The sequence below is a fragment of the Aphelocoma coerulescens genome, chromosome 4, assembly GCF_041296385.1.
Source record: "Aphelocoma coerulescens isolate FSJ_1873_10779 chromosome 4, UR_Acoe_1.0, whole genome shotgun sequence".
Classification (NCBI taxonomy): Eukaryota; Metazoa; Chordata; class Aves; order Passeriformes; family Corvidae; genus Aphelocoma; species Aphelocoma coerulescens.
Window position 1 is genome coordinate 64,341,857 of NC_091017.1, and position 25,991 is coordinate 64,367,847.

General features: G+C 42.4%; 1 protein-coding gene across 4 annotated transcripts in view; it reads right to left on the reverse strand.

The window, feature by feature from the left end:
• Nucleotides 1-25,991, reverse strand: part of LOC138109949 (complement C1q tumor necrosis factor-related protein 7) — a 120,698-nt gene that overhangs the window by 88,663 nt on the left and 6,044 nt on the right. For 2 of the 4 annotated variants that reach the window (XM_069014405.1, XM_069014401.1), the window contains exon 1: nt 14,476-14,864. The exons of 1 other annotated variant lie outside the window; for it this stretch is intronic. The gene's annotated coding sequence lies outside the window, so the exon portion shown is untranslated. Of the gene's footprint in view, nt 1-11,083; nt 11,119-14,475; nt 14,865-25,991 lie in introns of those variants that run through there. One more of the 4 variants, XM_069014403.1, reaches the window with a different exon arrangement.

Consider the following 25,991-nt stretch of genomic DNA (forward strand, 5'->3'; position numbering starts at 1 on the left):
CGGTGATGGTTATAATATGATGATAGAGTATGGATAAATTTAAAACATAATGAAACAAATAGACTTTGTTGTTGTCTTGTTCTGTTTGCAGCATAATTCATAATGGAAATTTCTTGTTGAGTGACAACAGCCTCACTGCTGCTCTCCAAAACCCTCTCAGAGTCAAAGAAACAGCCTGATACTAAGGGATGGTGACTTGCATGACCTGACCCCCACCTGCAGTCCAGCTTTCTTCCAGCTGAGGGATGGAAGCTTTGGTGCAGTCTCTGGTTCAGCTGTTAATTCATAATTAAAGCTCCTAGTTACTCGGAGTGCTTTGCAGCCACTGTGAAAGGCAACCAGCTCTGTGAAAGGAGCTGGTGCTGGACTTCGCAGTACAAGAGAGACATGAAGCTCCTGACGCAGGTCCAGAGGAAGGAAACAAAGGTGATTAAGAGACTGGAGCATCTCTCTTATGAGTAAAGGCTGAGGGAGTTGGGCCTGTTCAGCCTTGAGAAGAGATGGCTGAGAGGGAACCTCATCAATGTCTGTCAGTATCTGAAGGGAGGGTGCCAGGAGGATGGAGCCAGGCTCTGCTCAGTGCTGCCAAGCAATGGGAAAAGAGGCAGTGGGCAGAAACTGCTGCACAGAAAGTTCCACCTGAACATGAGGAAGAATTTCTGTACTGTGCAGGTGACCAAACACTGGAACAGGTTGCCCAGAGAGGTTGTGGAGTCTCCTTCTCAAAGCTGTCTGGACACAATCCTGAATAATGTGCTCTAGGGAACCCTGGTTAAGCAGAGGGGTTGGACTCGAGGACCTCCCTGCCAAGCTTACCCATTCTGTGATTCTGTAACATCTCTGGCACATCCTCAGGATCCAGATTTTTGGTGATTTTACCACTGAAATATGCAATCTGATTATAATGGCTTCCAATAGCCCAGACCATAAACTAAGATATTTCTGAACCCTCTTAGAAGCAGAGTGTCCTTAAAAGGATAAGGATTCCATTGTAAATCATTAGCAGCTGGGAAAATCTCACTGCAGCAATTGGTATGACTGCTGTGCTCATGAGATGACATATTTCCTTTTACTCTTCTCTTTATTGAGTGTAGTGGATATGGATATCCTAAGGAGAGGCAGAGGATTTTACAGGGTATACAGGGAACTACTTTTCATCATTTAGAAAGAAAGGGTTTAAAGGTTCAGATAAGGACAGTACTGAAAAAAGAGAATTTGGCATGATGTCCTTGAGAAAACAAAGAACAATTATATTCGAGCATACTTTATGCACTGATTTCACTGCCAATGAAAAGAGACTGACTGTGTCTTCCCATAATCACAGAGGGTATTTATGGCATAAATGTAATTTTTGGTTTATCTGAAACTGAGTTTTATCAGCTGTCCTTTAGCAAACTGAGAAGTCAGGCTGTGAATGAGAGAGACATGAAAACTGTCAGACCAATACAAACCCAACAAAACAAATGATTACTGATTGGACTTGAAGAAAACTGAGAAAAATAATTTTATTAGAAAAAAGAAGACACTGAAGTGCTGTAACTGCAGTGCCAAACTGATTCCCAACTACTCACAAGAGTATTGTCTTTGTTTTTCCAGTGATAAATTTAGGTTTTCTGCTTGTCCCCACTGCACATTTTAGTGATGATCTTGGAGACTTCTCAATTTCCATTAAAGATTTTAAATAGTAAATAAAGTGATCTTGGCCAATCTGTGGGAGAGCTAATGTGGTAGACAGAAGATGTTTCAGATGGAAGGGGTTTATCTGTTTTCTCTCTGAAGCAATACTGTGACCAGGTGATGGCAAGCACTGCACAGCCTCAGGAGTATCCAGGAGTCCTTCACATGGACCAGCAGATCAAGAGATATTTCATCAGCTTGTTTTCTTGCTCTGCTACTGCTGTGGTGCCTTTGTGCCTGGGTCTCCCTGGCTGTGATTCATTACCCTTTGTAAAGCAGGGGTTGTATGGCAGCCCCTGTCCCCTATAGCGATGTGCCTACTGTGTATGTGCAGGGTCAACAGACCCAGCACGTGCTGTGAAACCTGCCAGCCCAAGGTAGGACAGCTCTGCAGTGTCCATATGCCAGGTGAGTGCTGAGAAGGCTCTTGGGTCTTCTGTAGGAGCCTGCTGTGGTAGAGGAGATGTGGCAGGAGGGAGACAAGGAGCAAGAACAGGCTGGTGCTGCCTCGAGGGCTATTGCACGGTCCCTTCGGGAGAGGACTGAGTCAGGCTGATGCTGCCATTTAATTATGCTGCCATTTAATTATCCCCAGACCTGAATACCCTGCCATGGAAAAAAGTATCTTGGGTTCCAGCTTTGAATGTTAGCATTATGATCATAATCCTTTGGGACCCATGGCTTGCCCTCCCTCATAGCCAGGTCTTGCTCCCATTGACCAAGTGAGTACAGTCCTCTCCTCCTGGCCAGAGACTGCGTGAGGCAGTTAGCCATCATGGCAACCTGCAGAAAGTGTTTTATTATCCTGGAAAAAAGACCCTTTATGTAGGAAATATGGTAACACACCCAGCAACAGTACTGACTTTTAGCCCTTAGCACCATTTACTTCCAAATAACTAGCCTTCAGATACTGGGATTTTCTCATATAATGAAATCTTGGTATGTTGCTACTCCTCTGAATGTATCAAGATGCATCTCAAACAATAATAAGGCAATAATAAATTATAGATCATTTTAGTTTAAAAAAAATTATCAAGACGGGATTGAAAGTTAGAGAAATTAAATGAAAGGGAAGAAAAACACCATAAAGAAGCACAAGCTCTTGAAAAACAGCTATTAGACTTGAGAGATTCCCTTATTCTTACTGCTCAGGGAATGGACTTATTTTTCCCATGAAGAACATTCACAATACCTTATTTAGTAATATTTCAAGAAGTTTTTTTAGCATCTGGCATTGAGTGCAGTTGTTGCAGTGCTCTGGCAGCATGCTACACTGTAAAGCTAACACATTAGCATATTACAGAGGTGAAAATAAATGGGAGAAGACTCATGAAATTTTCAATGCAAGATGTAGCTCCTGTTATGTCCAGCTCCATGGAGGATTCATGCTGTAATGTCATTCTTCTGCTTTCTACTCCTCTGACTGAGAGCACAGGCACTTTTTCCATATTTTTTCTTTTCTTTTTTTTTCGGTGAAGGGGTCATCAACTTCAAGTACATTATTGCATGTTTTGCAATGCATCACTACGTGGGGGTAGTGATGTGAATCAAGTGATGTATGGGCACTGGTGTGGTTTATAGGATTATGCAAGCTAAAAGCACAGAAGCTGACTTGGATCACATGTGCAGTATTTTATGAATCATCTTTAATGGCATGAGTAGAATTGGATAGAGCCTAATAATAGACCTAGAACATTTTTCTATTTGAGTTTGCTACAAAAATTGCTATGCAACTGATCTTTAAGTGAAACAGTTTTCCTTAACAGTTTTAAAATACCATCCTGGATGGTGTTAACAAGGTCAATGCAGACATCAAATAATTATTATCAACATTTCTTACAACAGGCTAAAAAATCCTTTTCATAAAGGAGATGGATAAAATCAATTTGGGTTCATGACATAATTTTTGGGTGTAATAAATTATTTTTCTTTCAAAACTCTGCATGAAATATTTCCAAATACAGTAACGCATTCTGGAGTTAGAAAGACAAGGCTCAGAAAGTCTAAGCTGGTAGCAAAATCCTCTGACAAATAAAATGAGAAGGGTGAAATACTTCACAAACTTCACTCAAGACTTTGCAATTGCTGCCCATTTGTATGGCCAAGGTGCTCAGCAATAATACAGCAATAATCACAAAAGACCAAAAGAGAGTGGATGGAAGTAGTGAAGAAAGAAAATGCATTTTTAAATAATCCTCAGTAAAAACCATTGCTATTGAACTCTTAATAAGCATTCAGATGGGTTTTAACACACTGCATATGTTGTCCATGTCCATTGAGATGTGATGTATAATAAGTGGACTGAGCTATGTTCTCACTAGAACCGTCCATTGTAGATCCAGAGGAAGTCATCAGACTACATCATGGTCATTTCCAGTTTTTCAGGGAGTAACCAAATAGAAATTGATCCATGTTCCTTGACACTCTCACACTCCTTTGAATAGGAGCTACTCATAAATAAATCAACAAAAACATCATGTCCGCTGCATCTTCTCCACTTTTTAATAGGACAAAAAATAACACCAGAATGTTTTTCCTCATGTACCTTCTTAGTAGACCACTTCTCAGTATGAGAATTACAGAGTACTGCCAGACTCAAGGACACTGAGAAAAATTAAGCTGGTGGGTCTGGGGAGCAGAGGAAGCACAACTCTGGAATCTGAAGGCATCTTCCACCCAAAGGAATGCCTGGGGATGAGGGAAGTAACATGAAAGTATCTGATCATGGTCAGCTTGAAAGAAAGGAGTGTGATAGAGAAAGACATGAAATGAGAAGAAACTCACTGGAGGCCTCCAAGGGCCAGGAACTGGGGTAAATGAAGATTTCAGTGGCAGAAGTAGGAACTATTGTTCAGAATTACAAAAACCAAGACCTATCCTGGCCAAGCCCCATTTGTCTGACTCCAAGTTCTCCTTTCCATCTTGCACCTTGCTGCATTTTAGTGTGACACCGCATACAAAGAGGGTGTGGGGGGTGGCTAAACTCTCCTCCCCACCAGTGAAACACTCAGGAATCTGACATACAAGTTGTTAATTTATCTTATTTCACAGTAAACACTCAGCCTTAATTCGGCATCTGTGGAGCAGACTCACCATTGCCCCGCTGCGCAAGTGGACATGCAGGAGTGCCTAGGAAGAGTATGGTGGGTAAGACACACAGAAAGCAAAGCACAGTCCAGAGGTGAATCAGGCCCCACAGAAACAGCATGACTGAGCAGTTGCAGGCAGACATGGACCTTTTTGCCATGAATTTCATTACCTTATCATTATCTTAGATTACCTTTCATTATCATGGATCTGCTCCACTGTCAGCAAGAGTCTGGTGATGGCAAAGCAAAGATGCTGTCAAAGCCCAGACCTGGTAGAGGAGCTTTGCATTCCTAAATGATTGAATCAAAAAGCAGAGCCTAAGCCCCATAAGAAACAAGCCTGGCACAAGGTTTAATTTTACTATGTGAATTCAAGCACTGGAATGTCCTGAATCGATTCCAGAAGGACTAACACTCACGCCTCGCAGCCTGGCCAGGCACCCAGTGCTGTGGGTACAGGCTGTATCCTCATTTTCCTTATATCTCAGTTACCAAAACAGCCATGTCTTTCTAGCCTTTCTTAGCTCACCATTCCTTTGGGGCCTTCTTGAGTTATTGCTCCCACACCTCTTACTTCTCCTTCCCCCTCTTTGTCTAGTCCTGTTCCTAGAAACTTTCCCTTCTCCACTGTGGCTGAGACCCACGGCCACCCATTTCACAGCACTGACTGGGCCCCCAGCCTGCTGCTAGTGGGTCCGTGTGAGTCCAGATGAACAACTTCTTCCAGTGTTCATCACTTGGTTTTTCACTTGGGGAAGCATTGCCTTGCATTACCCTTAGAGACAGAGACACTGTTTTTGTTGCTCAGAGCGCAGCTAAGCAGCTGACAGACATGTGAGAAGCCATTGTACTGACAAAAGGCAGCACTGCTGGCAGCTTCCTGCTTATAAGCTCTCTGGAAGAGTTCAGAGAAAGTGGGAAGTGTTAGTAGAAACAAAATTTGTTTACTATAATCTGCTTTTAGCTGATCTTCTAAAAAATGTGCTCTTTAACCAAGACTCACTTTAACCAAGATCCCACTGCTAAGGAACCTCTTCTCATGCAGCTTTTAAAACTTGCAAGATGGTAGGACAGACCATGTTGTCTTTCATGCTGGGTTTTCTTATATTCCTTTGTGATGGAAAAACTAAGAGGCCACTACTGGAAAACTCCTTAAGTGTTATGACTTTTTCAAGACCTGCTGTCACAGCTTTCATTTTTTTTCCAGTCAACACTACTTTGGCAAGTGACCAGATTAAGACAAGTCCTGCTGCCCTGTAGACATCCACATTTCTTCTTTATACCATATGTTTTCTCCAAAATGTTCCAGTTATTTTTCTAAAATCGATTTTGCATCTCCAGCCTAGTCAGGGACTTTGAACAACTTCTATTTGAAGAGACAAGATGGTTGAAGAAGAAAAGAAGTATTTGTTCAGGAACCAAGACAAAAACTGAAACATCTGATTCAAGGGCACAGAGGAGCTTCCTGGCAATGAAAAGCTTGAGAACAGGTACTCACTCTGTAGATGTACCATAAAACATTTCCTTTGTTCAGAGAAGCAATAAAGCATCACAACTGTGAACTCATCCTAACCTCAGTTTAAATTTTAAATTTATGTCTTTTAAAGGAAAAAAAATCCCACATAAGCATCTTCTTTAACCCCTCACTAACCATGGGCACAGTCTGCCTCTCATAAGTGAGCAAGAATTGACATTTCTGTAGTTCTGCTGAGAACCCATTACTCAGCAGCATAACCCCATCTCAGCCACCACCACAGATCTGTACTAAGCAGGCAAATTTATTCATTAGATTTATCCTATGTTTATTAACAGCCCAGCTCAGAAAAAGAGTCAGTGACAAAAACCATCTGGAATAAACATAATGGAAAACAAACAATGTAATATATTCTGTCACTCCAGCTTAATTGCACTGTTTGGTGCAAATGCAAGTGACAATTTACAAGCCAAACTCTTATTAAAGGGAAAAATGAGCTGTTCAGGGAAGCACAAATCAAAGTAACTTATCAACACAGGCAACACATTCAGGGATTTAAGAGCCAAGGTATGGCAGTCTTTTATTCTTCTTTTTTTTTTCAATTTGGGAGACCTGCTGTGATGTTGCAGTACATTATAAGTTATATATCTACTTATGCAACACTGGGGAGAAGCATGCCTCTGATTGTTGTCTAATTTTTCACCAGATACAGCCTGTGAATTTTGTGTTTAAACAGTCCTTTTCCTGTCACTTAAGCTGGGAGCAAAGTACACTGTCTGGAAGAACCAGTTTTCTTTTAAGGCAACTCTCCTCTTTTAGCATATAATAAAAACTTGGAATTAAGAATAAGGTTAGAAAAGGTTCCAGTTAGCTAAAAAGCAATGCCAATTTGATCTGAAACAAGTTCTTATTGAGTGAATTGGTCCAGCAAGAGAAAAAGGAAATTCCCTTCCATGCAAGAATCTGAACAACACATGGCTGCTGTCCATGACCTGTTTCAGCTTCGAAGCTGGACTGACTCATTAGATGCATCTGGTGTCCCCAGGGAAGCAAGAGAAAACCCTGGCAGCAATAAAGAAAAGATGGTAAAAGCCATCTGAAGCAGAAATCAGCCAAACATCCTGTCTGCATTGGAGCATCATCTTCAAGAACGGCATTAGGCACCTGCATGAAAACTCAGCCCTCAAAGATATAACAGTGCTACCATATGTAACACGCTGTTAGTTTAGGGAAAGTACTCCCATAATCTGGAAAATACCAGCTCAGACCAAAAGGGAAAAAGTTTAAGACCTCATTAAACAAGGGGCAACCATCTAGCATTACAGTGAAATCAGTATGAGCAAATATGTCCATAGCCCTGACTGCAGAAGTGTGGTCAGAACTCCATAAATGTAGCAAGATACGATTTATAAAATCCTGCACTGAAAAATTCTCTCAGTGATGAGATGCTGAAGGTTTCTTTCAGTCTTTTTGTGAGGGAAAAAAAAAGTGAGGAAGGGCTACACTGCGGGGAAAAGATGTCAAAAGACTCACATGTTGCTTTATCTGCCATAAAGAGGGAGATCACCAGTCATCACCATCCCATGTGCAGAGGTGCCTCTCTGGTCTTTCACATCGCTCCCTTGTCTGCAAGGAGCCAGGATCCTTTCATATTTTGGAAATGGCTCTGTAGCTCAAAGAGAGATTGTCTTGGAAACAACATTTATCAATGAGAAGGCATTTCATATTTCTCCCTGAACTGATACTTTTCTGGAATGGGGTCTAGTGCTCTGTTTCAGAGTCCAGTAGGCCCTGAAACATAACTTGTTCTCAACCATAATGTAGACTTATTCTCAACAAGAAGGCTGATAATGTGCAAACTTCTTTCATAGCTCATGTCTATGAAAAAATGTCCATATCTTAGTTTCTGCACCTGCTGTTTTCAGAAAGAAATGTGTGATGTTCCTTTCTCCTTGAAGAGGTATCATAGATATGGCCACAGTGGGATGTTTCTTTATTTAAGAGACAGGGTGCAAAGTCAGAGAAATATAGCCCTCAGAATTTTGAAATTTCAGTACTTCAGGAAAGCCAAAAACTTTATTGCCAGCTAACTGTACATCCATCTCCCCAGAGCATCATTACACCATCTTATTAGCATGCAAATCAAGATGACATAGTTGTTGCTGACTAATTTCAAATGTGATATATACAGTATAGATGCACTGTTGGGATGGTCTTTGGCAACACCTTCCAGGCATCTCTGCATGCTGTTGACCTGAAACTGTAATTTTCTTCAACTAGGAAGGTAATTATGAGGATGACTCTTTCCCTCATGTGATGAGTTCATGTGTATTCTTAAAAAATATTGTATTTGAGTCACCTGTCAAACCCCACAGGTATTTTGTTCATATATCTCTCTCATCTTCTAACTATTTCCATTTAAGCAGAAATCCCCAGAAGCTGTAGTTTTGTTTTCCTTGGATTTCCACTTAAGTTATACAAATTTAACTAATATTCAAAAGTGGGTATAAATAAAAGAAGGATGACTCCACATTTGAAGTTCACAAAATTCTAGGTGTATGTGGTGAATGTCAATAATTATTGACATGAGCTCCTGGCTCATAAGGCATCATTATAATGATAAAATATCTCAATTGCCAGTTAATATGCTCTTGTTCTATTACCACTGGTGGCCAGTCTGACCAGAGAATCTGAACATTTTTCTTCCTGAATAAGGAATGGCCATGAATACAGAGCATTTTCTTTAAGGAGCAGAACGCAGCAGCCATGGTATGGTCAACACAACAGTCATGTAAGTGTCCAAATCTTCAGCTCTGTAAGCGGGGATTATTCTGCCCACCTGGGATGCTCAGACATTCATTTTGTTGCTCTCTTGTACCCTGAAGAATTTTTGTAATCCTCCAGGATTCCCTTTTTCCTCTCGGGGAGGAGATTCAGGGGACATGCTGATGACTGTGCACGTGGGTGGGAGATTGTTCACGCACTGAGGCAGTGATCAGGGCATGCTGGCAGTGCCCTTGTTGTTGCAAGCATGTGAGTCTGAATCTGGTTCCTGATTGTCACCAAAAAATCCCCAAACAGTCCCAATGCTTTCTTTTGACTCTCTGCACTGTCACTTTCCCTACGTGCTCCACCACACACCTTCAGTGCTGTCAGGGATCTGAACTACCAATAACTTCCAAAATCAATTTGCGGTGAACACTGAAATTTTCCTCAGTGTTTTAAAAGGACTTCACAGCGACAAGATAGCTGAGATACTGAGCTATCTCAGGGAACTATCTATCAACAGCCCCTCAAGGCAGGAACTACTTGCAAGAGCATCAGCTGATAAACAAAAACAGAGATGACATTCAAAGAAAAAAATTGTTTTAGTTACCACATAGTCTGCTTCAACATTATTTTAGAAAAAGCTGGGTGCAGATCTTGCATGAATGTAAGTGCAGATTTCAGCAAATAACTTAAAAGCCACAGAGGAAACCTTAAAAATTCAACAGAATTAATTCCCTCTGGAATATGAATGCTAGCAGATTTCCCTCCCCTTCCTTCTTTCCCCTTCACTCTTTTCTCCAGCTATATTTAAGATATCAAGTTTGTAAGTCACCTCACTGAAGTTCAGAAATGGGCAGTCATTCAAAGATAAGCTGCATTAACAAACATCAGTTGATAACTAAGGATGATGGTATTAGTTCCAGCAGATTCACAGCAAAAAGTCCATGCTCCCATTGCAGCCCTCCACCACAGCAGCTCACTTAGAGCAGCTTCCAGACTTGCTCTGCTGTCTTCCAGACAGCATCTGCAGACTGATATGTCACTGCACTGCTTCCTTGCCCGCCAAGAGCTTTTCCCCTACAAGCATCACAATACTGGTAACTGCTCTCAGCTCTCCACACTGCTCATCTAGGGATGTTCTGCTACTTATGGTCCTTTGTGGTCAGTTTTGCTGATTATCTTGTACAACACTTAGATTGAGAGCTTTCCAGCAGGTTTGGACGGGGTTTTTCTGCCTCTGACCCTATGGGAAAGCTGAGGCACACAGCACCATGGAAAGGATTAAAAGCTGTTTTCTTTCCCTCTTTACAATAAACCTGTTTATCTATGAATGGCCACAGATGGACACATATTTCCAGAATTCAGGAAAACTACCTTCAGTTTTCTGCATCTTTGCAGACTTTTAGTAAGGTCTCAGTTCTACAGTCATTGAGTCTTGCCTCAGTCCTCATGTCTGTAAGCCTGAGAGGTGATATTTGGCAAACTAAATGCATATGTGCATATGTGCATATGTACCAGAGCACTAATGGATAGTAGGGATTCACAAAGAGAAAATGGTCTTGAGATAGACACCAGAGAAGTCTAAGTCTATCATACATCATATTGTAACCTCTTCATATTGCAAGGATTTATTTGGGAGAGCCACTCTCTGAGTTACACTGCTGTCAGGTAGCAAAATACTGCCTTTGAAGTATTTGAATGTTTGCAGTCCTTAAATAATTAGAATTGTCAGAAAGAAAGACAGTCCATCAATCAGAAGTTTTCACAACTCCTTCTCATTTGTATGTAGATTTCTAAACCTGAAAACCTGATATTGTCAAATAATAGACTAAAATAGAACACCTCAATAATTTTCTTTTTTTTTTTTTTAACTCTACGGTATTGGATACAGAAGAGATCTTAAAACTTTCAAAGTGGAACTGGAGGAAATGGTCTCTTCTTTAAACTACTGGATTTGTCAGTCTACTGCTGTTTTGAGTAATGACCAGTCCTAGAAGATATCTGGGTGTGGAAAACACCAGGAAATGCATAGCAATAGGCAGTAATTAAGTGCAAGGCAGTAATCAAAACATACCTTAGCCTTGGGCATCAGATTTCAAGGGTCATAAGCCTTCATGTTTTGCTCACATGTGGGCTACTTCATTTGTACCTGCAGGGATGGGGATTAGCAACTGAAATCCAAACAGGTGGACAGTTTGGTTCACCAGCTGTGCTGGGGTGTTCTGCCCCCATCAGGCTCCTTCTCCAACCCAAGCCTTCTCTACTCCAGAAAGGCTGAACAGCAATCAGGGTGCTGTGGAGTAAGGAGAAGCTGATTTGAGGAAAACCTGTGTTCTGGAAAAGCCTGGCATTAGGAGATTCTGTATCCTGAAGAAGTGAGAAAGGAAAATGTTACAAGAAGAATTGGACAAAGGTGGAAAAAGAGAGGGAAAGAGCAGGTCCTGCATCATCATTGAGATCTTCTAGCACCCCTTCAGCACCATGAACCCTTCAACAGCCCCATTTCTTCTTAAAGACAGAGGCAAAACTCCAAAGTTTGGTTGAAATGAGGCCTTTCTCCTCTTTCAAGGCAAGCTGGTGCCTTGTATAAGCACTGAGTCCATGTAATAACATCTCTTGTGTCATTATAATTAATAAAGCCTTCAAAAATATGCGCAATAATCCATTCTTAAGATCAACTACATAAAGTTTAAATAGTTCACACATCACAGGTCATCTCAAGTGATTTCTTTATAAAACAAACTCTTCAGGAATGAAAATCAGGCAGAGAGGGAGAAAAGAACTTTTTTAGAGCAGTAAATTAATATCCAATAGCAAAACATTTGGATGAAATCTGTTTGTATGATTTCTTTTCCTTGAAAGAAAATGAGAGTTATTTTCTTATTTCAGGTCTCTTCTTTCCATTTGTGTTCCCAGATTTATTCCTGATTTAAGATCTTACATTCTTAGATACTCCACTCATCAAATTTCATAGCTGTACCTCCTGAAAATGAAGGTTTAGAGTAAGAAAGATCAAAAGATTTTGTTCACTGGTTTTCATAGGCACTGCATTATTTCCTCTGGGAAATTGTGCAACAGGAAGATTTCAGCCTGCTCACAGGATACATCAGAGCGAAAATGCAATTCACAACTGGGGCAGCTCCTTTGGCTTTTTTTGTTGCTTGTATTCTTTGAGCTCACATCAGATTAGAGCATTTCACAGTTGGTTGCAAACTTGAAAATGCAGGCTGAATAATGAGATAAAAATACCTCATAGCAAATAATCCTGAAAAACATGTGGTTTATTGGTTTGTGAGCTAGGAAGTGACATCAAACATCCAGACATGGATACTTTTCATTTAGTACATAAGTTCTGCATAGTACGACAGAGTGCATTCCTCACCATAAAATATATGCAACAAAGTATTTAAAGATGTTCAAATTCAAAGCCATAACCATCTGCTTATCACTGACATCTGTTGCTTCAAAGCAAAGGATTATATGAAGGGTTCAGAAAGCTTTAGAACTCAAGAGATGCATTTGCCAAGAGAACATATGAATATACATAAATTCAAAAAGTATAATAAACTTCTGTTTTCTCCCTGGAGTGTGGTTGCACCAGCTAGGTATGGGACAGTTTAGTATTGCAAAGAAAACACCTCCTACCCATCTCTGTGCTGAAAATAAAACTTTTTCTCATTCTCCAAACACTCTTGAAAAGCAACATCCTCTTCCTCCATCATCAGAGGAGTCTGACTTTCATACCAGCCCTGTTCACCTCTGACTTGCTCCTGCCAGTGCACCTTCAAGGTGTGATCCTTATCACCCTGAAAACTTCTTTCAACAGAGCCCTTCTCCATCCTTGCTCAGGGAGGTGACTCCCCAACATCCCTGGAAGCAGCACACTGCATCTCCCAGCCCTGCAGGTCTATTAATTTCCTTGCTCTTTTGGCACCCAGGTCTGACTGCCTGGCTGACGTCAAGGACGGCCTTCCCATGGCCTTCAAAGAATCATGGGCATCTCCCTTAATGGACAGTGCCTCTCTCTGCATGCTGATCTTGCATTGCCATGGAAATGAAGGGCAAGAGGAGGGCTGGGAGAGGTGGTAAGGTATTTAGGGTAGCATCCATGTTCCTCTGAGCACCTGATGCAAGAGGTGACTGAAGTGGAGTATCTGCAATAATAAAGTTGGGTTGGGTACCTGTGGGTATGTGGCAGGGTTGGAGGGTTGGGTTGCACTGTGAGGGTTGGAGGGCAGGTTGGGTACCTGTGGGTTGGGTACCTGTTGGGTTGGGTACCTGTGGGTATGTGGCAGGGTTGGAGGGTTGGGTTGCACTGTGAGGGTTGGAGGGCAGGTACCTGTGGGTATGTGGCAGGGTTGGAGGGTTGGGTTGCACTGTGAGGGTTGGAGGGCAGGTTTGCACCTTTCAGACATGTGGGTCTGGGGAAAGGACCTATTAAAAGTTATTTGGAACTGGGAAAAAGTGTGAGCCAAATAGAATGTGCAAAGTCATAGGGATCAGATGCTTTTTGAATATGGAATGCAAGGGAACTAGAGACTCTCTGAACAGGAAGATGCCGAGAATTCTGAGTGCATGAAATTTCTGTCTCAGGGTAGTACCACCTGGTCAGTGAACCTAATACAGCTTCCATTTATTTATCACCATATATATTGGCAGCAATCAAAATAGCAGGGAGCACTTCAAAGACAAGAAGAGAAATTTGGCATTTCAACCTCTCTCTGCCAGGCCTATTGATGCCAATAAGTATATGAACTACATAAAGAACAAGAAAATATTTCATGACTTTAAATTATATTGTGAAGCTCACAGAAAGTTGATCTGTCCCCTGCCATAAGCTGCAGATAACTATACAGAAAGTGACAGATTTAAATGTGAGCATGAACATAAAGTTACATTTTATCAAACATAAAGTTACACTTTATAAGCAATCAAAATATTTCTTCTGTTATTTAACGTTCCTCTTAGTCACATAATCTGTGACCCCTTAAACCTCACTATAAAGCACATAAAATCCTACAAGACCACAAGTTCAACCTGGGGGTTACACACCACTTTTGGGTTCACTGACAACATTTTATAAACTACTTTTATGCTCTTTGTTTTCCTTTGAACAGCCTTTGCATTTCCCTGCCTGCTTCTCATTGTCCTTGAAATCAAAGAAATCAGAGAAATCAGAAAGGTCTCTGTGCTGATCACAAACAGAGAACAGAAACGGTCAGTGATCAGAAAAACAAACAGAGCCTGCCTGAGGTGCTACAGATTCTGCTACTTACAAGATTCACAAGCAAAACAAGGTAGGATGCTTATTTATTGTGCTGACATACATGCATTATTCAAAAGGACAGCAGGATAGCAATGTTACTAGTAATAGGAAATTCATCTCAAGTTTAGATTGTCTCAGAGTTTTTATGAGGCAAGAGAATATACAAAGTTTGCTTCAGCAAAATAAAGCCCTTTACTTACATGGCTTCCAAAAGGTTGCAGCAGCTGGAGCCCCTGGCTTGCACTTTGTGCAGGTATTGTCCCTTGTTGAAAGCCTCCTAACTCTGACACTGGAGACAGCACATAGCTCACCGGTGCTTTGGATTGATAAATCCTTTAAAAATGCTTTCAGATGTTTTTCTATCTGTGGTGTGCACTGACAGTACGACTGCAAAGCAGAAAGCCTGTCTGGTGCTATGAGGAAAGAGTTCCCTCTCTGCAGAATCCAAAAAAAAAAAAAAAAAAAAGGAGTCCTTGACTTCAACAACTAGAATAAATCTACTATATCTGCTGGCTCTTTTCTGAATGCATACTTGAGCAGTAACATAAGAGCAGGCGACGGGAGCGCAGGAGCTGTGGCATGTGTGCTGTGCACCGGGAGGGCATGAGAGCAATGCTGCTAGCACAGGCACGGCAAAATCAAAACACAATGCTTGCTTTTAGCTTTTAATTTGTTCACATGTTTTAAAAATAAAACAAAGATGACAGGCTTCTCTATTTCAGTTCATGGCTCCCAAGTGGCAGCGCTCTCAAGCGCTGTCCCCTCTGCTGAGGTTCCTTGTGTTCCAGATGAGCTTACTGCTCGTTTTCTATTTCAAACCTCGATATTCTGGGAACATCTCTGTATCCCAGCCAGGAAATGTAACACATACTGAAGTTTAGCATTTTGAACATTATAAATGCAATGAATCGCCTGTAAGCAAAATGAGTGGTTTTCAGATTTTTTTTCTCCTTCAAAAGATCTGTTTACTACTTTTTCCTCTCTTTCTTTGCTTTCGGCTACTTAAACTTACTAAAATTCATAAAAACAAGCATAGCTTTTGGAACAAGTCCTCAGTAGAACAACTAGTGAGACAAAGAAGAAAAGGAAAAATATTTTGTAGCTTAAAATAGGTAAACGTAAGGTTTCAGGAAAAAAAATTCCTGCTTCATTTTAAAATTACATCTACCAGAATAAAGGCAATAGTTTAAACATAATCATATAATTCTCAGGCGATAAGGACGAAGGTTTTACAGAGAAGATGAAAAAAAGCCATATTAAAGGAGAAGAAGATAAGAAGGGAAATCAAAGTCCTCATTCATTCCATTGTATTCAGTAGCAAAAGAGGGAAAAAGAGAAACAAGCTTACAGTCTAGAATCAAACTTTAAAATATTGCAAATGTGATTTTTGTGGCTTTATGAAATGTAAACATAAAAGAAACAAATAGAAAAGCCCTCAAAACTTTTAGCAAGCATTTCTATCTTAAGGAAATAATGGTTTTTAATGAACAATGATCAAATGATCTCTTTTGTTATTCCCTTGTGTGAACAATGGACTTGAAAAAATTCCCTACACATTTTATATATGTGTTATCAATGTTTTTCTTGAACCTTAAGATATGGGTTTTGTTTTTATTGTTGCTTCTTTTTTTTCCAGCTTTATTAAGACACAAAAACACAAGTACAACTTCAAAGTTGTTTATTAGTAATTAAATTGTCTTTCCACATTGTAGCTCACTAGTAGCAGTAATATATTTTGTTGAATGAGAGAGACCTCAGTTTCAATTTAGTTTCCATTTATATCCATTTCCTTTGTCGAATACTGAAACCCTAAGTCCACGATAAATTCATTTTGGCTCCTTCAGCTCTTCCTGCTCTTTTCACTTTTCCTTTCTCCACTAACAGTTTCAAAGTATGAGGCACTATCAAATCATATATCTTGAATTTCAAACTTTTTACCTTTTTTTTTTTTTTTTTTTAATTAAAATACATGTTTGAAAGCTATTGCTTTAAACTAGTGTGAGAGCAAGTGTTGTTCTTAAGATACCAGAACACCTTTTTTCTGCAGTGGGCTCAAGTCTCATCCCTAGGACTCATTTCCATCGGTGGGTGCAGCACTCCCCTGCTGGGCCACGCTGAGGTGGGCCTGTTGTGCTGGACCTCTTCCCCGCTGCTAAACCATCGGCAAGGAAGCGTTTTCTCCCTCTCTCCCAGCTCATCTTTCCTATTTTTAGAAAATAGCTGGCATTTTTGACTTTTAACCCTGTTTTATGATGTTGGAGACCTTGTGACCTGGTGTGTAGGAGCAGAGCTTGGCACAGAGACTGCTCGCACACGCCCAGGTTGCAGGCCGCAGTCCCGCGAGTGGGGCGTGTCGGGATGCTGTCCAGCTTTCTGTCCGTAACTGCACGAGGCTAAACTTCAAAAACTGCCTGGGACCTATGACCTGCTGCTCTGTGAAGTGTTTTGAGACAAGCAGAATATATACCTAACTTCTGAGGGCCGAACTGAGTTGATTTTGGTAGGGACATCTAAACCACAGTACTAATTTGAGCGCAAATTAATTACTCCCAGGCATGACTCGGTTTCTGCCCCAGGGATGTGGCTTTTGACTAAGGAAGCAACAAGCCATTGGGCAGTGCACTTGCAGCCCCCAGGCATGGATGATGTCATTTATCCCCAGCCCAATTCAGCCACACCACAACTGTGTAAGCACTGCAAGCCTCTGGGTGCTCCACTCTGCTGTAGCCATGTGTAATGTTGCCTCACAACTGGAAGGCAGCTGGTAACTGCAAATGTCATTTGCCTTACTGCATGTTATTGTATACGCATTCACAGATGTTTATGCAGAGTTAAGAAAACAGTTTCAAACATAAGGGTCGCAGTTACAGCTGCAATTGTGAATGTGAACACGGAAGCTTGGTCAGGACCCCATGAGCTGTAACACAGATAGAAAAATACTAGACTTGTAGGGTGAAGTCTGTGTCATGATCAACCACATCAAAAATGTAAAAATATTTTTTCTTTCTCTTTTTTCCCCCAGAGGAAGTGTAGATCCTTATACTTAAATTAAAGTCTTATGTTTCTCACTTATATTTCCACCCAAGAGATTGGCTGTGCTGTCTGCAGGCTGGGAGTGCTGCTCTGCTGCTGTGGCACTATGGTTACCTCTGAGACCCTGAGAAAGTAGGTCCTCAGGTGTGATGTGACAGTCCATTAAACTACTTTGATCAGACTCTGTTTGGAAATTGTCTAATTTTACTCACTGTTTAAAAAAAAAAAACCAACAACATATATATCCCAGAAGCTATTATTTCCAATGTCAGTGCACAAGGCTTTTGCAAAGCCCACACTTTATTACTTCATGAGAGATGCCACATAGAGAGTCCATAGGAACCACAAGGCTTAATTTTGCTATTTCACATGAAGGCTGGGCAAGAAGGACTGAAATACTGATGCAGTGGTGATATAAGATGAAATGGCAGGTAAATGTGAACTAGAGAGCATGTTCCCCAACATAGTAAACTTTCATTACCTTTAGGTGGTTAATCTGAAGATAAACCTGCCATTGCTTGGCTCCATGGAGGCACAGTTCCACCTGAAGACACCTACACTGTTTCTTGGATGGGTCTGGGGCCACAAGTACCAAAGTGCTTTTGGTGGAGGCATCAAGCTGCCCTGAATCGGTTCAGTCCATCACGGCTTGATCTGTCCCTGATGGAGGCAGGCTGTGTCCTGCAGCACTGCTTTGGGTGTGTGCACCACAGTCCCCAGTTCTCTGAGAGAATGTATTTGTAGAGGTGAGGCATTAGAACAGAGTCACAGGGGCAATTTGGGATGGAAGGGACGTTTGGAGTTCATCTCATCCAGCATCTGCTCTAAGCAGGTCGAATCAGATGGCAGCTGTGTCTTCAATTATGACTATTATTCAGAGGTTTCCATTCCATACAACACACCTGACCCCCATTACCTCCAAGAGCAAGGAGATGACTCAGTGATTACGATCCAGAGGGATTTTGCATCTTTTATCCCAAGTAATTACAAACTCATGGTTATTGCCATAGCTGATCACCCAATCATTTGATTATACTTATTTGGCATGGAAACCAAAACATTGTATCTTATTTTACAGATGTGGACCTAGGGCACAAGGATGACATTTTTCAGAGATCACAGTCTGCGCAGAGTAAGAAATTGAGTGGTCATCTCTCAGGGCTGGCATCCTACCTGCTTTCAGCTCTCTGTGCTATTAGTTATTAATAGCTACCTTGATATTACAGGTATTTTTTTGAAGTAACACAGCACTTAGGAGATGCCAGCCATGTAATGGGTTCCAGTGCTGAGGCTGAAAGAGGGAGAAAATGAAGAAGTGCTAACTCTGCTGCTGTACATGTGGTAGGCAGCTGTACTAGGGATCATCAAATTAATGATTCTCCTTAAAAAACAGCCCTTCTGACAGTCTAAAATGGGATCCAAATTAATAAAAGCTGGTTCTGGAAATGAGGAAAGGTCCCCATGGTCTTTACTGCTGTCAGTGAGAATTCATATCATAATGATCAAAAACTGTATGAAGGTGAGTATTGCTGTAACTTGTTAAAATTGAAGGCCTGGAAAAATACACTTTAGACACCTGCAATCAATTTTCATTTTGAAATTCAGTTCATACATAAGGAGGGCTTGGGAAGAATTGAAAGGTAAGATAGTATTTTCTTGAAAGACAAGAATGTTTATATTTAAACGAGTGGCTCATAAGCATGGCCCTTACACTTTGATCTTACATTTAGCTTTTGGTGAGTAATGCTATTTTATACATGGTCCCACCATGGTGTTATATATATATATGTATGTATATATATATATATGTGTGTGTGTGTGTGTGTGTGTGTGTATATGTGTATGTATATATATATGTATATATATGTGGCATATAGCTAGGAAATGATGGATCACTTCAGTGAAAAACAAAAAAAATATGGCATGGGCCACAGATGTATGCTAGACTAGTTATCCTTCCTAGAGGGATCCAATTAAGCTCCTTTGCAACCCTTATGGTGGATGTCCCATATTGACAGCCCCCGTTCTAGACGCTCTGCTGCATACCTGCTTAGGCCTGCCAAGCCAGCCAAGGTAGGATTGCAGCAATTTCTCACTTGAGGCAAGATGCTAATGATACTAACTCATGTTGTCTCAACTAGTGCAGGGACTAGGGAAAAATGGGCAAGGACTCAGGACCTGCAAATTCCTGCTGATGCTTCAAACTGCACATTAAAAAAAAGGAAGAATTCTGACTTTATAGTTTATAATTTATTTTAATATGGCATTAAAATGTAAAAGGCAAATCTTTTAAAATCTGTAGTGTGTAATATCTTGCCCATATTACTTCTCAGTCTTGAAATCTGAATGACTAATTCTTGAGCTGATATACACCAGTACTGCTGCACTGATTGCAAAGGCAGCATAGTTAGTTCACAGCAGCAGAAGTTGAAGTTCTGGCTCAAAACTATGTGGAAGCATATATATTCCATTTCTGGTCACATTGGTGCCACTGGAAAATGACTCAGGATCTGACAGCCACCATGGCTTTATATCCACATCAAAGCTTATCCTTAAGCCTTGTACCATACTCCAGGGGGGCTGAACACTTGTTTTTGAATGCTTCACTGAGCTGTATAATTTAGGAATAGCAAAAACACATAACATTAAAACCCATCAAAAGAAACTTTCATGCTCAGATATAAATGTCCTGAGCCTCTACTCGAGGAGCTGTGTGATCTTCCATCTGAGGGTCAGAAAGGGTTTTTTATTAAATTGCCATTTGTCTCAGAGGTCAGACAACATGGATGAAGCCTGGAGATGCTTTAAGGCAAGGACATCCATTCTCTCCCATTGTGGGATGTATTTTCAGCCAAAAGCAAAACCTATTTCAAGTACTGCTACTTCATCAGAGGTAGGAAGGCAAAATAAACTCCCCAGGAATTATAGAGCAGGCTTTCTATCAGTATCTTGTGTCACTTTCCCATCAAAAATCTGCTGCTTATGTACCTTGAACATGATTGAAAAACATTATGTTTAATCTTTTGACAGTTTAAGAAAATGGTCCTTTATGCACAAATCAAATCTCCCATAAGCTAAATCTATAGCCCTTTCTTCTCTATAACCTTGGAAAAAATAAGCAGAAATAACAGCCAGGGCCTCAGAATATCACATACAAGATATATCTGGAAATTTGAAACAACTTTGTTTGTTCAAATGCATCAGTTTTCAGCAAGTCTGGAGTGAGGTTGAGGCTATTTCAGACCAAGCAATCGAAAACATCAAAGTAAAATGTTCTTTTCTTGCAATGAGCTGCAACTAGTTTCCTTCCTGCAAGTACAAAGCTTTCAGACATGAGGATATCTCTGATCATCCCTTATAGGTACAGAATGAGGGAAGGCACCTCTATAACTAGGTAGAGGAGAAGCCACTTACAGTGTGTATCGCCATTTGAAGCCCAGCTCACTTCTCAAGAAGTAAAGGGCTGTATCACTGGTAAAAATTAATTGAATGGCATCTCTTCATTTGGGAAAAGGCTTCATGACTGAAAAGCAGACTGCAGTGTTGCAGAATAAATTGTTTCTGGTGCTTCCATTGCATGTAGCTTAAAACTGTTAAAGTGAGCCAGGCTTGTCTGGACTGAGTTACAAAAAGTGTTTTCTTTTGTTAGACAAAAACTAGAATTGCTTCAGCTCTTTTCAAGCTCAGTGTTGTTCCAGGTGTCTTCAGTTTTCTTCTCAAACCCGCTTTTCTGCAGCTTCTCTATACATATCATGTATGGGAGGGATGGGAATGTAGCAGCTGTAGCAGAGCACTAAGGGCTCTGATTCCTGCTCCCACTGCTGCTGCTGCTTTTCCTTCTGGTTTTTCTTCTGTTCTCCTTTTCACTCATCCCTTTAGCCTACCTGATATTTGGACTTGAAGAGAAGTTCATTGACATTCTGGTACATTGTCTAATGCTACCATTTAATAGAAATAATGGAGGAGAAGCATTTCCTGACTGCTACAACCCCAGGAGATCCTGCTTACAGCCGAAGAGACTGCTCAGGAGAGGGGCACTGGTCATTGCAACAGCATCCCACAGCCTTATCACCATTGCAGTGACCCCAGCAGAAAGCTGTATACAAGCCTATTTTGCATTTTCTTACAACCCACTTCTGCAATTAAACCTGAAAGCCCAAATGTTCAAAAGCAGTGTGCTATGCCATGGCTGCAGTACAGATACCCACATGCCTGGGTTGAAGGGACTTATTCTTGTGTGTGACATCCGGGGGTCAGTCTGTGTCATTGGGTCCCTCTCTGCAACAGGTGCAATGGCTTATGAAGAATAAGGAGCACTGCAATGTCTACTGGGCAAGGACACTTAATGAAATCCTTGTTTTTAGAGATGTAGCTGAAGAAATCAGTACAGCTGTTCTTTCCCCATGTCACCAGGGTAGGTTTAGCAGGGCAATTTGCTGTCCTGGTGTTCCCAGCCTGGCACCACAGGGTGGGGGTCTGTGGGCTGCCGAGGCCATACACAAGGATGTTCTCCCATTCCTGCACCAGGTGTTTTCTGTTTTGTGGATGCCCAGGTGTTTTGACAATCCTGCCACTGGTTGGGGTTGCCTTTTCCCCTCACCTTTCACAGACACACAAGGCTTATGCCGTTAAGATCTTTTTAAGGCTACTGCATTGCTATTACTTCACTGTTGCTGTGCATGGCAGACGTGCTGTGGCTGAGTGCCAGCTGCTTGGAGAAGAGCCCTTTTTCATGAACAACGACACAAGCTATGAGCAGTAGGAACTGGTGGTCCGAAGGGCTGTCAGCAGAAGCAGGACATGTGTATTGGTTGTAAGAGCAGGGTTTGTATCTGAATGGATTGATAACTGTGCATGTGCTGAAATACAGATGATCTGAGGTTGGCCATGACCTCCAGGATTGATACAAAATAGGCAAACCCAGTAATTTTCTCAGTCTAATCTGAAACGGGCTTGGACTCAGGACCCTTCCCATCAGGGCCTTCAGCCGTGTTGTGCAGTGAGGAAGATACTGTTTCTGTGCAAGCCCTGAGCACAGTCCCCACTGCCAGGGCCTCCAGCACAGGCTTCTCTGATGCCAGGCTGCCCTCCAGGCATCACTGCCAGCGAGCCAAGGGGAAATAACACTCCCAAAAGCAAGAAGGGGTACGCTAGGGTTGCTGCTGAGGCCTGCCTCTGGCACCTGTGCCACAGAGGGCTGCAACATCTGTTATACCCAAATAATGTTCTGAAGGGCTAAATAGATAAATATTGGAGTTGTTGACGAAAGGAAACAGTGCCAGATGCTTTTGGCCAGCAGAATGGGAATGCGTCCTATCGCCTCAGGTTGAAAGGGTTTGGATGTTTAGGACTTGCAAAAATTAGGGGGAGGAAGCATTAGTAACAGTATCTGACACAGATTTGCCTCATTCATAGACAAATTAACCTTAATCGTCCAATTTATAAATCAGCTTTAAGTGAAGGGGCCCCTCCTCACCCCCCACTGCTGCATATTTGGTGGATTAAGTTGTTTGGTTTTAGTGATAAATTAGAAACATCTGCCGCTGCTGACAGCCTGGAATGGAGGCGTGTACAGGAACATGGCTGGCCGGGCTGCTCTGATGGGGGGGTTCTGTGCCAGGGCATGGTCCTGCCCACCTCTGGCCATGGGGTCTGAAGGGATCAGACTGTCTCCCCTCTGCACTGGGGCTCGGTGGGGCAGGGGAGACATACGTCTGCTCCTGGGCTTGCTCAGGATGGTTCCTGGGGAGGACGGAGCAGTGGTGAGCATCTCCAGCAGTGTTCTCTTGGCAGAGGCTTCCTTTTAAGGGTGTCTTGGCAGCTCTTCCATGCAAGAGAAATTGTTTCTGCTATGGGATCATCAAGTCTTAATGTCAAGGAATCCAAAGCTTGTGCCAGAGTCGATGCAGAGCCTGCTCAAGCATGAGCACTGATGGCAATGAGTGTCCTGGCCATCCCTTCTGATGAAGAAAATGGTCTTAACTAAGGGAACGGAGATGTTTTACAACCCTGGCCTATCCTTGCAGAGGTGATACAACTTCCTGATTGCTGAGTCAGGTTGGAAATGGCCAAGACACACATCACATCAAAGTACTTCTCATGGGTGTTTAACTTGTTCAGGAGGTATGAAAACAACCCTGCTGGCTTCAAGCCCTTATCGGCAGGAGGGGAAATCTGGGGCTAAAACCTGCCAGATACAGCAATCCAAATATGCCCCTGGGCATCCCTGGAGCTGCACCCACAGCAGACCCGATCTGTGCATGTCCTTATATCACACACACAAAAGGAACTGTGAGGACTGATTTGACCTCAGCTGTGACCTGACTTTTACTGCAGGGATTTAATATATGCCCTGTTGGGTTGCAGAAGCAGATGTTTTACACACACCATTCAGACATTTTCTTCTGAGCCTTTGGCAATCAAAAGTCTCAGATAGAAGCCCTGACTCTCAAGGATAGAGCATGACTGCAGAGAGGGAGAATACAAGATAATTGGTGGTTTCTAAGAGCTCCTGTTCCCAAGGTGCCCTTATATTTTTTCTTGGATATTTTCTCCCGATGAGTTTAAGGATTATCTGTATCTAATAAAAATTTTTGTATATTCTGTTAGATCTGTCAGAGAAAGATGCTCCAGGAAGGTTCAGAGCAAGCTCTCAGACCAGCTGCACAGATCAGGTCCTACAAGTTAGGCAGCTCCTGGTAGTGCAGGCTGAACTGTTCAGATGTGACACAGTTCAAAGTCATGTATTTCTGTCTGAGAAATTCCATGAACAGAAATTTTGAATTAGGACTGAGGTAAGTGGCCTGTCAGCATGGACATAGCCATCCTAGGCAGTTCTGCAGAGGAAACTCTCAATTCTCCTTAAAAAGCTGGAGGCAGTCTCCAATGCAGCTTCCAAAACCCCGGTCCAATGAAAAGCAGCATAATCCATCCGTAAAGTTTAAAATACAGAGAAATGAAGCCCCTTCTCTAGAGAATCAAATAATATTCACTGCACAGCATGGAGGTCCATGGAGGCTATGCAGCACAGCCCCTCTGAGACACCAGGGGCCAACCCTAGACAGAGAGTACTCACTCTCTCTGGGGGTGCAGGAAGGAGGGGAGAGGGAATAGAAAAACCTGTTTCACAGTTAGCCAGGACCACTGGTCCTGCTTATCCTGCTTAAACTGCTTCCATGTGTCTGACTATTGACATTACTTGATCTTTGCATTCCCATGTGGGACACTCGAACACATGGTAAAGTTGATGATGATGAAGCTGAGTCAGTAAATGGAACATTTTTTCTTTATTTTCTTTTCCCTTTACCCAAGATAGGGAAAGAAACGAAAATTCCCTTCTTCCAGGAAAGGAGCAGGAGCTGTGATCCAGACACCAGGCCTTTATGCTAGCTGTTTTGCTGGAGCATAGACCATCTTATTCCCCACAAAATTGCTGCCTCTCCCTGGAATAGTTTCTTGCTGCCTCCCCGCAAAGCTGGTGAGGCATCTGGTCATCTGCAGATATGTATCACCACTTTCTAGCAGGAATGTCTGCACTGAATGACACAAACAGTAACTCAAGAGAGGCCAAAGCAGCCTTGGCCTTTCCACTGGGAAATCAGTGTCCAGAAGCTGGAGAGTGCCTTCCCAGATCCTGTGAGCAGGCTACAGTGTTGCGGTGAGCCATGGCTCTTGCCAGAGTGTCCTGGACCCTGTTGGACAAAAGGTCCAGTGGTTTAATTCTCATGAGGCCCAGGAACGCTAAGATAGCTGCCCGCCACAACACAGACACCCTCAGGCTGTCTGGCAAGAAAGTTTGTTGGCCAAGGCGGGAAAGATGGGACACCCTGCACGTCTGCAATGACCACCGCTCTCCCATCCCTTGGTCACTGCATCACTCTGCCATTGGCCCGTGCTCACCCTCTCCGCCTACCTCTCTCCCCATGGGTTAAGTTGTATCTATCCCCGCTTATGCAACACCCCTTGTCTGTTCTGTTATTGGATGTTCTATGATTGCTTCACCCTGAGCAGTGGGGTAGAAAACCACCTGTCTGAGACTTTTCTTTGCTCTTCTCGGCCCATCTCTCTCCGGCTGCAATAAACCCATTCCTGTCCCCCCGACAAGAGTCCCTCATTGCTTCGTCTCTCCCCACACCTTCTCCATCAGTGGCTAAAGCGAGCCTTGCCTGGACCTCGCTTAGCCTCCTGCTCTCCCTCGGCACCCGTCCTCTGCTACTGTGGCAGACAGGGCTATGGCCTGGTGCCCGGCCCCTGAGCTAGCCACCCGGCGGGCATCGCGGCACTACAGGATGGCCCATCAGCCACTGTAACTCTGGGGAGGAATGGCTGCCAGCAGGCCCTCCTCAGGAACCTCTTGTGAGGAAGTGGTAAAGTGGTTTACCCTGGGTAAACACACACAGACGCACCAGGAAAATTGAAGGTCTGTGAGAAGGAGGCTACCAGGTTGGTAATTCACAGGAGGAGACAAGCAAAGATGTATGGGATGGGGAGGGTTGCTAATGCAGGGCTATAATCTCAGGTTTAGGGGCCAAAAAAGGACAGTCTCTGGAAGATAACTTTCAGAGCACATCTCTGCAGAGCTGGAACTTACAGAGACTCAAAGGAGCCAATTGCTCTGTAAAATAAATACCAACATGGTGTCTAGAATAGGGAATGGATGCAAAGAGCAATCTACATGCTTCTC